The sequence below is a fragment of the Netta rufina genome (assembly GCF_964035555.1).
Source record: "Netta rufina genome assembly, chromosome: 5".
NCBI classification, from domain to species: Eukaryota; Metazoa; Chordata; class Aves; order Anseriformes; family Anatidae; genus Netta; species Netta rufina.
Genome location: NC_140128.1, coordinates 36516120 through 36532901, shown reverse-complemented (window position 1 = coordinate 36532901; position 16782 = coordinate 36516120).

Here is a 16782-nt window from a genome sequence, read left to right as displayed (position 1 = left end):
TTCCTACTAATCAGAGTACCGGGTATGCTGAGGGATATTTATGCTATACAACTCCAGATTTCCTGTGACTATTCTATAGTATTTGGCAAAGTAAAGTGCCTTGCTGTTGTTCTCATCTTAGGAGTTGTCCCAGGATGCCCTTGTAATTAAAAAGAATAAGTTTTGTGGCTGTGTATTATTTCTGTAAATACTTGAGAGCGTAACATTATGTGCACTGGAACTGCTCGGTCTATTCAGCTAATCAGCACAAGCACATATAGCTTATTAAATCATTTGTTCAGTTTTGCAATGTACCTTTTTCTTGTTTGAACTCAACCTGTCTGAATCTGAAAGCTTTGTAACACTAGAGGCTTTCAAACCTATGGCATTTTTAACTCAGATATCCTAACACTGGTGAAGGGTGATCTTTCCAACACCTCTGTCATGGGGAACTTTAGCTTAATTCTTAATTCTTAATGGAATGATTAATCCATACAGAAAGATAGAGTTAAAATATTTGAACATGCAGTTAGAAAGACTGCTTCTCAGTCTTGCCAGTCAGGCTGCTTTCCAGATGCTGGCACAGCAGAAGCATCATATTTTCCCCTCAGAATCATGATGGATAATTTGATGCATCTTGGATGAGAGGGAATTTTCTACAATTTGACTCAGAAATTACATCCTTTGGAGGAGAGAGACTGAGGGAAGCAGGTTTAGCATATTGAGAGTTGTGGGCATTTGGGCACACATCAGATAAGCCTTTATTTTTTTATGCTCACCTTTAAAATCCCAGTTATGGAACACTGTACATTTCTGTCAATAAGGCCTTTAATTCTCATGGACAAGCAGAATAGAAAGCTGCAGCAGTAATACTTGAACCACAAACCATCCTTCTTAGACCTCACAAATGCATATAACCCTCAGAGGAATGCCATTTCCTTTGAGACTTTTTCAGAACTCTAGCCTCCACTCCAACAAACATTTCACACAGTAGGTCTTTCTGTCTTAGCAAAGCCCTCTTAAAATCAATAAGGCTTTGGAACATTGCTTTGTTATCTTGCTGCAAAGGAGGAATCCATTGATTTTGGTGTAGTGTCTAATCGGGAAACAATGTACTATGTAGTCTTAAAATGAAGAACTGGTACCTGACAGTACACATGCAAACTTTTGTGATGTCAGAACTCCAGTCACCACAGAATTTAAAGTCTTTTCTGAGATATATATGAATCAAACACTGTACATGCACAAAATTGCTTACAGTTTTGGACAATTTTGCTTATGTAAAGAAATTTAGCTAAATTAGTTCACACCATTATAGGAAGACTAGGATGTGAGAAAGCTTGTCCTATAGCAGTGAAGCACATTATCTGTCCAAAGAACTGATAACAGTGTACTTCAGGAGTCAGAATCCTTAACCTATACTTTGTCTATATTTCTTCAATTTACTTAGATAGCTAACCAGTTCTAATACACTGCTTGTGCAGTTTTGAATTTTTTTTTTTAGCTTTGTAGAATTGACAAAGATATTTCAATATGTAGTGAAAAAGCTACATGTATTTTCTGTTATGTATTCACCTATTTTTCATCCCATATACATTTATAAGCCTTCATAGCTATACTTGCTATCATTACATGGTCTAAATCAATATTGCCCCCCCCAATACTTAACTCTGATATGTCCTGCATGGCCATTGTCTGTAACTACGTTAATAACGTATTGTTAGTTATTCATTTACCCTAAATAGATATGGCTAAGATGAGGCCCTTTAAGGGAGAGAGAAGGTCAGGTGTAATTGAAAGATACTAATGATTACCACGTGTGCTAGTTCAGCTTCTTTTGAAAGCTAAAATGGGGCTTTTTATTTATTTATTTATTTTTTAATGTTAAGTAAATATAGAAGGAGTTTTAAGGAGTGTTTTCAGTAGAGGTTAAGCTCTGAGAGAGGAAAGGGAGGCCTGGGAAAAGGAATGAAAAGTGATTGCTAATGGGCTATCTAGAGACCTCAGGTTTGACTGTAAATAAACAGCATACACTTGGGATGTGTATAGTCAGAGAAGAAATAATCTAAAACTCTAGGGGCCCATTCAGTCCAGAGTTAACTTGTTTCAGCAGGGTTGTAATGCTCTTGGAGAAGAATTAATATGGTTGTGATTCAGGCAGTAGGCTGTATGGATTTTGAAAGCTACATGTAAATTTTGTAAGATAAATTCAAAGACTACATTTTTAAAATGCAGTATAGCAGAATATCACTACAGACTTGTTAAGAGCAAGAGAGCATTTGTGAAGTATCTTTGTTTTATTTCTGATTTACATGTATATCTTGGTACATAACATCCAAAACTAGAGTTATTGTGGATTCTGGCAGAAGCTTGGTTTGGGTTCCTAGATTCTTTACAGGTGTCTCTATGAAAGTTAGGCATCTTGGGATATGATCTAGATTACAGATCACAGTCCAGAGCAAGTAGGTAGGAAACACTAAGTACAAGGGTGTCCCCAAAATTTGAGGGCTGAGTATCTTGATTTCTGCTCCAGAATTATTTCTTGAAAAGAGGTGCCTATTATGCTCTTCCTTTTCAAGAATAAATGTAATTTTTATTTCACGTGCCTGCCTGTTTTTTTTTTTTTTTTTTTTTTTTTTTTTTTTTTTCAGTTAGCCTAGTGGTGGTATGAGATTTGAATTTTAGGCCTGAGTTAACCTGAGGTGATTTAAATGGGGATTTAACGATCAGTAGACCTTGGGAAGGAATGGGTTACTTAGTTTACTGAAGTTGTTGCACTATGCCAAAAATGGAAGACTTGAGAGAGAGAAAACATGCACTGGAGGGAGCCTAGATCACTGGTAGTAAGGGAGAGAAGAGTTTGTGGATCTAGTTCCTGTTTCTCATGGTGTGCTAGTACACGTTATGTGATCATTGGACTTAAAACCACAGGAAGTGCTGGCTGGAGGGGCTACACATGTGAATGTCTTGATAATTACGTCATTGTGTTATTGAAAGGACAGTGAAACTTTGGCTCTTGTAATATTGTTGTATTATACTGCAAACAGCTGGTTAGAGCACTCACGTGCATTGAAAAAGAGATGTTTATTAGACGTCAACATATCAGACCACTATCTTGCAAGAAATGCTTGAGTAGAAGCTGCTTTAAATGTAAGCATTGCTGTGGAAGGAGTATTTGGGTACAGACTACATCAGGAGGCAGCAATGTGGGGAGAGACAGTAGGTTCTTCTGGCTGTTGGTGAGACATTATGGAACAAAGAAGACACAATTCACTGAACCAGAGGTGGGTGGAATAACAGTCTTCTCTAGCTTCACAGTTAGAGACCTGATCAAGTTTTGTGAAATACAGCCACTGAGTTAAATGTGGGAACAGTACTTTATTTCATAGGGCCTCTTAGTTCTGTGGGCATGCAGTGCCCCAATCTGTCTGGTACCTGAACATGAATCCAACAAATAATAAACAGTGACTCTAGGCACGTAAGCTTGGAGACTGCCTTTAATTTCTCCTTGCCTGACTCTTAATTTGCTTGTTTTAAAGCCATTTCAGGAGTTATCAAAGCTTGTAGAGTTAACCATCATTCTGGACTGTGATGGGTGTTTAGTTTTGGTGAGGAGACAGAAGTGTTTTAAGAATTGTTTAGGCCTATGACTTTATATTCCCTTTCAAACTATGTGTTTTATGCCACCTCTGATAACATATACTGCTAATGTTCTTTGATGTTGTGCTCTCCAGTGCAAGGATCAGCCTTTTGTCAGCCCTTAGAACAGAACAAAGCTTTAAGTCAAAGAAACCAAAAGCTTTAAGTCAAAGAAACACAATCACGTTATTAGACATTGCAAGAGGTCTGGGTAAAGCATAAAGTAAGATTCCCTTGCTCTCCTGATACAAATGATTCAAAGATACAGCTTTACCTATACCGCTACTTTCACTAACAACCAGAAAGCAAATTTGAAAGGAAACTTTGTAAAGCAAATGTGAAAACAACTGACTGCTAAGAAGCTCTGTTATGCTCAGCAATAGTCATAACCTATGTTGAATCCAGAAAAGAACTGAGGCTTAATGGGACTTGAAAATAGCCATGTTGTCCCTGGGTAACCGCATCCTTCAGTGTCTTTGTTGCCTCCCGGCTTTGGCTGTGTTACTGTTTAGAAATTCTGTGATTCAGGTGTCAGGCTCTGCCTGTGGATCTGCCTCTGAGTATGTCTACCAGAAAGAAGACAAGGCTGCGATTTTTCTCTGTTCCAATTAATAAATAGTGCACTCACTCAGCATCCATGTTATGTGATACAACAAGCGTGAATGTCTTTCCTTTCCTGCATGGGGGAAGCTGTTTCTCCTCTGCTTTCCTTCACCTCACAGCATGTTGCCTTCATTCGCATGTGTGGAATGTGTGTAAGAGAGGATATTGTCCTCTCTGGAGGCTGCTCCTCTATTTGTTCAAGAGGGGGAGGCATAAACTGAGCCATTAGTGGGAGAAATAAAGCCTCAGCACACAGCAGCAACCAGTTTTTAATGAGTCTATTTGTACTGGGCCAGCGGGTAGCCCTGACGTGGAGTCAAGCCTGAGAGTGGAGCTGGCAGCTAGCCAGCATTCTGCTGAGAAGGAGCTAAATTATGCATCTTATTCAGTACATTTATTAAGAGATCTTCTAACATTTTCAGGCAAATGTCCCAAAACAAATGCTACTATCTTTTAAGAGCCTCACACTCCTGAGCTACGTTCAATGCATTGCAATTGCCTCATAATAGTATTCTGGTGTTTGCTGAGCTTCATCTCTTGGTGATATAAGTTGTTATGGTGGGGAGATATTAATGGGGGAAGGACTTCTCTCTGGGCTAGAGGCATGGAGGAAGATAAATGACTGTGAGGCTGGGATGTGTGGCACTGCCTCCCAACAGGCCTAGGTTCAGGCATCCCATGTGCGACCTGGTGTTTCAGGTAGGAGGATGCCCAGCTTGGCTCTGACTCACCGCAGGCCCTGGCACTGCAGCCGTGGTAGTCCTGTAGAAAGGCTTCTGACACTTGGGTCAAGCAGTGTGGTGACTTCTGCTTACGAATTTGATGCATGCTGACAGATCTCAGGCAAACACTGTGGGGCTATTCATGCTCCCTAGCCCCTTTTTAATTCTACCTTCTCAGTTTTGAGGAGGCCAAAGGTACTTCCTGAAGAACAGCTTAATTCTCTGCGAGCTTGCTAACACTGTTTTGTGAGCATGGAGTTTCTGCCTAGGAAACAACCTTCTTTTCTAAGCCCTAACGTGGTCTGCTACAGTGTTTTAATAGGATACTAAGCAGCTGTTGTATAGAAATCCTTCTCTGATTGGAACTGGCACTGTGCTGAACCTTTTAATAGATAAAAACCATCAGATCTGAGTTGAGGATTTCAGTTTGTATCTAGAGCTTAGCTCGCTTGCTAAATGCTCAGTAAACCCCATACCAGGGAAAGTGGTACATTTTTCTGACCATCTCTTCCTCTTCCATTATGCCTTACAGCCTTATTTTGCTTCTCAGCAAATGTCTTCCTCCCTCTGCAGGTGAGCAGTTTCCACAGTTGATAAAGGCTGGCCTTTTGTTGCAGGAACTGCTGTATATATGTTTGACTGAGCAACATTCGGGCAGAGAGATGGATCCTGGCAGGGCCCAGATATAAGTACTGGCGTTAACTTTCAGCCCTTTTAAAACCTTTTCTAACTATCTTGGTGTCTCAGTTTTTTCCTTTATCCAAATGATCTCCCTAGAATGGAATATTAAGGCAATATTCCCTAGAGACAGAAAGATAGCATTTTAAAAATTGGTTTGAAACTCAGAAATGATCCCAACGTGGTGGAAACCATTCCAGGAAAGCAATGTTTCTTTCTTTCTCTGCCCTTTTTTTCTATTCCCCTCTCCTTCTTTCTATCTCTCCCTGTGTAATCGCTAAAATGGGGGATAAAAAATTATGCCATCATCTTTTGGAGTAGGAATACTTTGTAGTCATCAGCATGTTAGCACTCATCAGATCATTTCTTATGTAAAGCTCTGCATAGGTTGGTACAGGTAGCTTAGAGAAAAATTGACCTTTTTCAGTAGTATACATGAGAAATGCAGGCTTCATGTCTCTGACTGCTACTCACTTTCTTCCTGATGCTTAATATTCAAGTTTGCTTATTTCTTTATATTTGGTGATAACAGTTTAAAGCATAATGACACAGAAAGCAAGGGAGAGAATTAACTGTTACCAATTTACATTAAACATTCGCCCTTATTGTAGGAGGGCATGATTAGACTGCCAATTATAACAGCTCCATGATAGTTAAGGTTGAGAACCATATATTATTTAAAGGTCAATTCTTTTAAAAGATCTGTTTTTTTCAGTTGCCAGAATTAACCGCTTTGCCCCAGAAATTCCAATGCTGAATGTCAGCTTAGTGCAGATATTGTTTTTGAATACATTGTCCTAAATGTCTCAATATTTTTGACAATGAGAATAGGGAAAATATAGTTGGCTAGATACTTTAAACACTATGCTGCTTTGGAGGAAGAAATTAATATTTGGCTGCACAGTGAAGTTTTTACACATTTTATCCAGGCTTTGGCTAGAAATTTGCCGCTAACTTCTGTGTCCACAGTAAGAATACCCATATGAGAGACAATCAGGACCTCGTCTACGATTTAAACTTTGAAATGCTGCAAGCGATGCGTGGTCTACATGCAAACACTTGGGTAAGCCTGACAATCACTAAGCAACAGAGGAGTGAAGCAATTTAAGTTGCCTGTGCAATTCATTCCCCTTGATTAGATGCATTTCAATTCCAGAGACATGATCTTAAACATTGTGTTTTTTTTTTTTTTTTTGTAGTAGTAATATTGCATTTACAACACAATGTTGTACAACAGTGTTTTTGTTTTTCTTTGTAAGACATCAAAGATACTGGGTGATGGCTGGCAAATGAGATTGGGTACAGCAGCAAAAAAAAAAAGCATGATGTCTTGATTATGGTAGCTGAATTCTATCCAAGAAAGTGGTTCTAACATTCAGAATATTGAATACTGAAGCTTGAACTACAAAACACATCAAATTCCTGGGTGCCACTTTACTATCCAGTCTCACCTTTTAGTTAGTAACTTCAGCAGCCACAGGAATTTTCTAGTCACAGGATTTTAGAACATACTGTATCTCAGTCTGTATTCCTTGTTCTTTCTCTTTAAATGATTAAGGTGTTTGTTCATTCACAAGTGTGCTTAGGTGGTTAATTAGGCGGTTCTTTATCCTGAGAGCCCAGTTAAATTACTCACTCTGAATTGTGCTGGGCACTTGTCTCATTGTGTAGCTATTATAAAATGACTCTTTTCAGAGTCTGTTCTTCTCCTTTTTTAAAAAAATCCTTGCCTAAACTAGGCTCACTGGAGGCTGAAGACAAATTCAAATATTAAAAAACAACAACAACAAACAAACAAACAAAAAACTAACAAAACAAAACAACAACAACCAAAAAATGAACAAAAAAATTGTATGAAGATCTCTTAATAGAATATTACTGAGTCTAACGGGCTCATCAAAGACCTTCAGGTCGAGTTTCAGTGGGAATATTGCGTTCTCTTTTTGGGCCTCCATCTTTGAGCAACTTGGTTATTCATAAAAGGAAGCAGTGAAGATGCTTAATGGTCACAGGCTGCAGCTGTCACTAGGACAACTGAGGAAGCTCCAATGAAACCAGCAGCATTATAGGAGTTAATGGTCTCCACCAACACCTGTGATGTTGCTTGTAGTTTGACTTGGCTCTCCTCAGGGAGATTTGGAGGCAAAGCAGCATGCTTGCCCCTGCATTCCTCGTGATTTCTTAGCACCTCCTTGTCTTCTCAAGCATACCGCTAGCTGTGGGCAACACTAGGGCTGTGAAGGCAATGTTACAGGATCAATGTGTCCTTTTACATGCCTTTCTGTCATTATAGGCATCAATGTCTTTCAGGATTGCTTAATTTATCAAGAAACCAAACAAATGAGTGCACTGTAGAAACCATACCAGTATGTCAGTGATGACTCCTAGGAGAGTTGCTGTGTGTGTGTGTATGTGTAGCTCTTTGTGACAGTATTGATACAATTTAGCCAAAAACCTAATTTTGAACTAATAATTGAACTTACTTTCCACAGGAATAATTTTGGGTTATTAACACAATATTTGAATTCTATAGATTGCCTTTTTTTTCCCCCTCAAGTCTTGTCTTTTATCTGATTACACACTATGTAGATTGCAGTAAAGATCCAGGCAAAATAGTGGAATGCAGGCAGTAAAATACGGATTTTAAGTCTTTATTCTTGGACCATAAACTTTTTTTTTTTTTTTTGGTTGATAAAATTAATTAAAAGCATTAAAGAACACTTCATCCAGTATAAACACAAGACATCAGTACGGAGCCAGAACTGGTATGTGCCTAAGCATCTAAATAGCAGTTAAGTTTCTAATTCCTAATCTGAGCCAGAATTTCTTGGCTTGGAGTTTCTTTGAACAACAACTTTCAACTGCAAAATAGTTAAACCTTGTAATAACTATTTTACAGTGGGAAAACCAAAAGAGTGGCTTTTCTTTAAAGAATGACTTCCCTGTGGCCACCTGAAAGTGATGTGCTATCACATGCGGGGACCACATATCCTGGCTGGCAGTCTCCTCCTGAAGTCATGATGTTATGCCACCCACGTTGCAGAAAACATTAATTTGAGACAGAAAAAATGATAGCATTCACTTGTGACAGCTCTTATTACTCAGTCTCCTAGGGTAATGCCATTTCTAGTACTAACTCTTAAACCATGACCTTATCTAACTGTCCAGAAGAAAGATGCTACTGTTTTAAAAGGTTGTTAAAGACCTTCATCTGAATTGAAAAGAAGAGTGAGATATCTGACTTTTTAAAGGAAAATAAGAACTGAGAGTAAGCAAGGTAATTCCTCCCTGTTATAAACTTGATTCTTGCAGGCCAAGAATTGTGTTGTTCATTAAAGTTATATTCATTTTGCCATCATATTAGTTGCACATGAAGATTTTATATCCTGTGCTGATATCTGGGGAAAAGTTGTGGTGAATATGCTAATCTGAATGCATAAATAAAGCAATCAGGAAAGAATGTCGACTGGAAAGGTCGGATGGAGACTATACTACTGGGAGTTGAATATGCATCCAGATGAACTAGCATCAGAGATATTCTTACTCTCAAAATGTATATAGACATGTATGATTTATGATACCTCCCTGCTGCTCCCAGGAAGGCATAGGCTATATCTAATGTTCGAGGGAAGAGTGTATTGTGCTGCTTTCCTTCATGTAGAAGAGGAATCTCATTCTGTGGTGTACCAAGAAGTCTTGAATTGTCTTAATATAACCATGGAGTAACAAATCAGAGATTTATTCTAAAATAGAAGGGTCTTAACAGTACAATTTAGTTTAAAATCCATCTCTGTTTTGCTGAGTGAATACACATGCAGGTGTATTCAATTTCATTTTGCCATTTCTGTCTTTGTGCTTATGGAAGATTTTCTGAGGCGTTTTAGATATTTTTTGTTTGTGTGTAATCTTTGGATGTGGCAGTTTCTGCTTTGCAGTGATGTCAACACACAGGTATGATCAGTTGAATTTTTTTCCTCTTACCTGCATTACTAGAGTCAAAGGAACATTTCATATGCTAAAGGCAGAATCCATCTGACAGCATGATCATCCACCTCCTTTGAGTGCCGCAGAGTGGTTATGCCATGCATTAAATAAATGACTAGATCTTTCTAATGCCAATGCAAGTTTATGGGTGAGGGTTATTTGTATTTATAGCATCTATAAAGCAATTTATAGTCCTTCTGCTGCCTGTTATTTTGTGCTTCTGAGCAGAAAAGTGGACTGCAATGACTTAAAATGCAACTCATGGGTGCTTCAGAAGTTCAAAGGCTTTCTGGGTCAAAGAGAACAAATGTGAATAGCAGAAGTAACTACACTTCTTTGTTACCATGTACCTCAAACTTTGCCTTTGGGCTGCTGATTTCCTTGGGGACTGCAGATGTTAAGTATGACTTGCAGCATGCACATTTGGTAGGTCTGTAAATCAAGAAATGGAGATGCTGTGGTGGCAGACTGTGTCCCCTACAAGACTGTGGTGCCAAAAGCAGAACTAAGCAGAACTGAATTCCTTGGATCTGTCTGAAGATGCTACTCAAATAATTTGTTCTAGTCTTTGTAAATCTGGAAGTATTAGATGACTTTTACTCAACATAACGTTGGAACTTAGTGATTTATTTAACAGGAAAATGTTGGTTTCTTTCCTTTTGTAAAGATTGCTGCCAGTTTATGGTAGGTGTTCTTGAATGATTTGAAACAAACTGACCTCCTATTCCAGATATGTAACTGGATATGAACTCAAGACTTACCACCAAAGTAAGTGCACAGCCTCTGGATTACAAATTCTTTTAGCTGTTGGTATCCTCAGCCTTGCAAGTATAGCTGAAATATAAAAGAGTGAATCTCCCTGGACAATGAAGCTAACCTAACATTTAATAGTAGTGTGTTTCTCTAAAAGGTGAGAAGAGTGATATTGACTCCCTAAAACATCTAAATACACAGAGCTTCCCAGTTTTGGGGAAAATGAATCTTCGTACCTATTCAAGATGTATTTCTCTTCAGATTTGAATCTAATGCCCAGGCAGCAGAACGATTTAGTTCTTGTGTGCTCTAGACAGCTCTAGGATAGCACTTGAAGGCCTCTACTTCTCATCCGTTGGTTATATCTATGGAGCTGGATTAATAAATTTGAGACTGATTGAGGTTAATTGTTTACGTATCTTGTCAAGTAAGCTGCATGGTTTTTAGGTTTTCTCTGTTTTAATGCTAGGTATCAAAAATATCACCGGTTTTGCCGTTAACCCATTCGCACTTCTCAAATGAAAAATGCATCACCTTTGCAGAATGCCATGCATTATTTATTTATTTCCTGAGAATGCTAGGATGTATTCTGTGAAATAATCAGATATCCTGAACTACCCAACAGAACACAAGGGAAGCAATGTGGTAAACACAAACAGAAGAGTAAGAATCAAACTTGTTTTAAAGATATGATAGGGGTGTCTAACCTCAGGAATTTACTCATATTGATGCTCTGTATCTATTCTAGCACTGCCTTTGGTAAGTGGTTCAAAGCAGTTACTGCTGAGGTCCCTTGTATTACTGCAGTTTTTTGGGGTGGGGTATTTACTTCAATATTAAATCTGAAGTGGTTGCACACCTTTATTGCATGGATGGATTTAAATTTATTTAATAGAAATTATCACATAAGCCTCTGTTTTAACTCTGATGGAATACTTTAAGCACCAGGCTATTCTTTTGCTGCCTCAGGCTAATCATGTAAACATGTCCATAGCCATGGCATCAGCAGTTATTTGAGTTTGTATTTGGAAGAAACATCTCCTGATTTTAGGTTCTGCAAGTTTGGTAGCTGCTGGATGACTTGTTTCCCATGTCCTGCAAACATGGCATAGTGCTAATGAATGGGCTTAGATATAAAGCTGCAATAGGGGCAGGATGCTTTGTGTAGACTGATGACCATCCTGAACCTCTATTTGTGGTGAAAAGAATTATTAGAATTGGTTTTGGGGCTTCTTAATATTATCCGTCCTGTAAGTTTAGGAGAAAATTGATAGAGAAATGTTATTCCATCGTTGTAGGGTGACCAGAAATGGACATTCAACTTCTGTATATGGAGAGGAAACTTTTAAGGCTCTCTTGACAAGAACTGATGATCTGCTTTTTCCACCTTAACAAAATGCCTTGAAAAACAGTATTTAAGAGTGGCTGTTACCCTATGGGGTCTTACTTATCCATGCCACCATTGATGATGAGCCATTTCAGAGTGGGAAATGCTACTGAAGGCAAAGTCATAGCTGGGACTCTGACTCCTCCACACAACTCTTTTCTTTTGCTTTGATTGTCTCTGTAACCCAGTTGAAATACTGTAAGCTTCTCCTTTCCACAGGTCCTCAAACTGTAGGGCTGTTAAGAGGATCTACATTCCCATTTGGCTTCAGTGGATATTCATTCTGCTAGTCATTCTGCCAGGACTAGGGTTGTAGTTTTCAGTTATATTTAGATTTCTTTTGTTATTTCTTCTTTCTCCTTTTCATAAGCAGATGAAAAACTCAGGTAGAAGTTAAGATGCAGCTACTAGAATAAGAATGGGAAGACAATGATGCTGGGGATGGGTTCAAATCACAAAAATAAAAATAAAAATAAAAAAATAGCCAAACTTACTTTGTAAGTAAGTAGGTGGCTTAAAGAATATTTGTGGAAGCTGAGAAGAATGACTAAAGGAAGCCAGTGAATGGTGTGTTACAAACCACAAAATGATTATATTGATATAACGACAGCCTTTCAAGCTTTGCTTACTAAATGATACTGTGCCTCTGTAAGCATACAAAGAGTAGCACCTGATTTAATAAAGTTGAATAATTTTCTAATATTGGCATCAATGATGTCTACGGAGGACACATCAAACAAAAGGGTTGGGAGGTGTAAGAATAAGATGATAGTATCATTAAACTTTAAAACAAAATGCTTTACAACCATCTATTTTGCTCCAGATAGCAGTAGTAATCCAGTCGCTGAGCTATATTACTGAGTCACACTTCGATTTATTTTCTAAACTGTAGGAAATTTTGAGACGATGTCTACTGCAGCAGTAATTCAGGAACTGAAAAAATTGCTACAATGAATGAAAGCCAGGGAAGTGTCTGTAGTCAAAAAAACAAACCAATCCAAATACAAACAAAAATACCAAACTTTAAGATTAGTAGGTTTGCCTCTTGGCATACTGTCTTCTGTCTGTAGTTAGCTTGGGATGTTTCATTATGGAAAACACTCTTAAATATTGTCTGAGGAAGTATAGCAAACTTTGAAACACGGTGGGCTAGTTTGCCATAACTTCTCTTTCTTTTTAGTGAGTAGGCAGGAAAGCAGACACTGTATGCTGCCTGTGCCTAGTATAGCTAATTTTTCAATTTACATAAATAAATAACCTGCCAAAACTAATTACTTCTCTTCAAATTCTAAATGCATTATTTCTCCTTTTCCTCCCCCACATCTGTCTAGGTTTAATTATTTTTGCATCAGTTGTCATTTTAGGAGCTGGTTTGGTCTAAAGAGGAATGATCGTGTATGCCTTGCTGTTTTAATTTAACTAATTAAGGTCGCTGCTTTTGTGTAGGTATGTGGAAGCAAGCAGAAGTGGAGAGAGTACTCATATATTGGTGCTCTTGATTTGATGGATAAAGAAACTGTGATCCATCATTAGCTAGTAATAAAACTCCAGCAGAAAAATTAAGGCCAGAGCTTACAAAACTGGTAGAATGATTTTCAGAAATGGTCATGAGAATTAGCTTCCTAACTGCCATTTCAGTCTGTTGGACTTGCCCTCTGTAATACCTGGTGAATGATCACCATGGAGTTGATTCAGGAAGAAGTTGCCTGGCATTGTTGGTTAACAGTGCAAAATTTAAGTCACCAGGGATATCAGTGACGTTCTACCTGACCTTGAGTATGTCTAACTCTGTTGTGCTTTAACAGAATTAGTCATATCATGTAGTTTCCCAGTCATGGCAAGACCATACAGTTTTCTTTATACCTGTTCTTTCTTTGGGTTCTTCAGATAGGAGTCCTTCTCTTGTCTCACTGCACTGCTTGTCTGGAGCATATCTAAGCTCAAGTACGGGACTCCACACAGAGCACTTGAGGAGAATGTTTATCCAGCAGCTCTGTGGCAAAGGCACTTGTCCAGCACAGAGGAATTTATCTTTGCTTCTCTTCCACCTGATGAGACTTGAACTTATCTTTCCCATCCCTAAGGCAAACATTTAATGCACTAGCTGTAAGGGATCCCAAGCGGTAGAAATAATGTATTCTTATTCTCTTTCATTTCAAGCTATTTCTTTGCGAATGAAGTAAGAAAATGAGTAGAGAAGGTGAACCTGAGTTCACCATAAGTATGATACTCCTAAGTAGATGCAGGTCTATAGTTGCTGCAATTGCAAGGGAAGGATGAATTTTGCAGCTATATTGTGTGTAGGACAAGCAGACATCAATTTCATTTAACATGCTTCTCTTGTGGAGAGGAAGGGATCAGCCTTGTGTGACCTAATCCAAATACTGGTGACAGAATTTTTCTACAAGTGAGTTCTAAAATTAGGTGATTAGGATTCTTCTGTTTTGGCCATTGTTCCAGGAGATATTCAGGCTCTTCTTTCAGTCTTCCATCCTTCTGCTTTACTTGCACATTCTTAGCTTTACTTGCACATTCTTATCCAGCGCACTTTTGTCCTCATCCTAATTTTTTCCTATTTCGAGTACGTTCCCAGGCTAAGACAAACACTTCCTGCTTTAGGCTGGTCTTTTTGTTTTGACAATTCACTGAGACATATTTAATTTTCTACTGGTATATGGACTTCTATTTTGTGTTGTCATTTTCCACACAAAATTCAATATATTCCTCTTCTTTAATTTCAGAAAAGGCTGTTCCACTCTGTCTGCTTCTCTGAGATAAGTGCTTTTGGCCATTGTGACTGCAGAAGAATTAGAAAGGAGAAATTCTACTCCACCACACTGGGCAAAATGCCCATTGAAATTCTGGATAAAAAGACTTTGTCTTGACATTTTGACACTAAATAATATTCTACCCATTCACGAGTAAGAGAACACAAATTTTATTATGTGCTGTATATGCACAAGACAGCTTTGGTTTTACTACCAAGGAATCTAGTCTTTCATGTATCCAGTGGGAACAGTAACAGTAACATCTGGAACTCCCATTTCCCAATGCTTTTTGAAAAGATCCTCAACATACATCTTTATTGTAATTCTGTTAATCTTTGAAGTGTGTTAGTTAAGCTATTTATACTTAAAGGCACCTCGGTAAATAAATTTGCTAAGGCACCTTGTAACTTACACCATTTATTCTATCACAGATATGTTATTTTTTCATACAAACTAGTATGCATAACTCATCATTCACATATACATAGTAAACAAGTGCATTAATAATCCTATTGCATACTCTGCTGTTTCCCACATGAACAGAAGTGATTTGCTATAGCCTAAGTTAGTCATGAAGTTACAAATCATAAACATCTGAAATTTCTTTCCTTAGGCTACTTACAGTTCCTTAGATTATTATTTTCAGGTTTTAATAGTCTATTTTTTCTTTGCCAATAAAAATAGTCTTTTTAATTTTTTCAGACTACTATTTGATCAGCTGAATCAGAAGTTCTACTTTTCTTAAGGGTTGCCTATACTTCTGTTACAGTTTGCTGTCAGTATTAAGCTTGGGCCTATGACAAACTGGAGACACTGACCAAAATTACATTACATTAGGTACTGTACACAGGATGAAATTGCATTTAGATTTTTTTACTGCCACTTTTAAGACTTCAGTTATCAACTTACAGTTTCAACATTTCAGATGAAAGCACAGTGAGGAGAAAAACATCTGTTCCAATGGATTATTTAAAAATACCTGTATTGAGTTGAGGTTTTGACAAATCTTGCAGTTAAGTTTTTCATAATGGACAGCTTCACAATGGAAAGAAGCATTTTGAGTGAACTATACTTGTTTTCCTGGCAACTCTAATAAGCATGAGGTGTATGCAACAAGCATTGAGAGTGGCCTCCACTATGAACTGAAGTAGATATGTGACTGTGCAGGGAGTTCTGCCCAACTAATAGCTTGTTCCAGCAGAGGAACAAGCAGTTTTGCAGCAAGTCCTTAAAGTGCCTCTCTAGACTAGATACTAATTTTGAGGTATGTCCTTTTTTGTTGTCAATATTGGTTCACTGTTGCATTAACAACACTGTGTTCCAGGCAGATGGGTGGGTAATGTTCCTACGGTTTGGACTAAATGGATCATAAATACCCTAAATTTTGATCCTGGAGGTAGCCCCAGTGCCCCATTGGAAGAATGTGCAAACACATGATCACTGTAAAGCTGAAGGCTGCAAATGAAGGAAGAACACAAATACCACCTTAAGATGGTCTTTTCCTCTCTATAAAAACTCTGTCATATTAAAGCATGATCCTTGATTCCAAAGGGCCAGTCAGACTTCCCAAGGCCAGGCATATGCAACACTGAGAATCATAACAGGCTTCAGATATTCTCACTACATTTCACAATAGGTGTCTAATGTGCCTGAAACCTGACAGCTGTCAGGATCTCATTGCTAGAACCAGGACAGACCATTAATAACTGTTGGTTTATTACTATACCCCTCAGGCTTGTATTATATGTTCCATCTTCTTTATTGTTCCAGTCAACAACAAAAAGAAAATAAACAAAAAACTGACTGAATGAAACTAAGGGAAAAACATATTATTGTACAGTTATCCATTATTTTATCCATATATATCACAATGTCTCAATTGTGTTGTCCTTGGCTGAAAGGGCACTTGCTGCCTTCACTCTGTTTTTTCAGATTTCGGATGCAGTGACAACACTTGCTCTAATTTTGATCAGCTCACCAGGCAATAACATAATGTCTGTTACTTCTCATTCAGTGATGAGGGCCATAGGCCAAGGAATTTTTTTTTTATTATTTTTTTTTCTTGAATAAGTGTTTGTTATGTGACAGATTAGGAAGAGGAAATATGATAGCTATCTTGAGGTATGCCTGTGTTAAATTGACCTTAGTTCTACACAACTGAGTGCATTTCCTCTGGCAAATGCCAATTTATCAACATGTTTCAGTGTTTGAAATTTCACAGTGAAGAAACAAAAAAAAGTCAGTAATGAAATTTTCTACTTGAGACTTT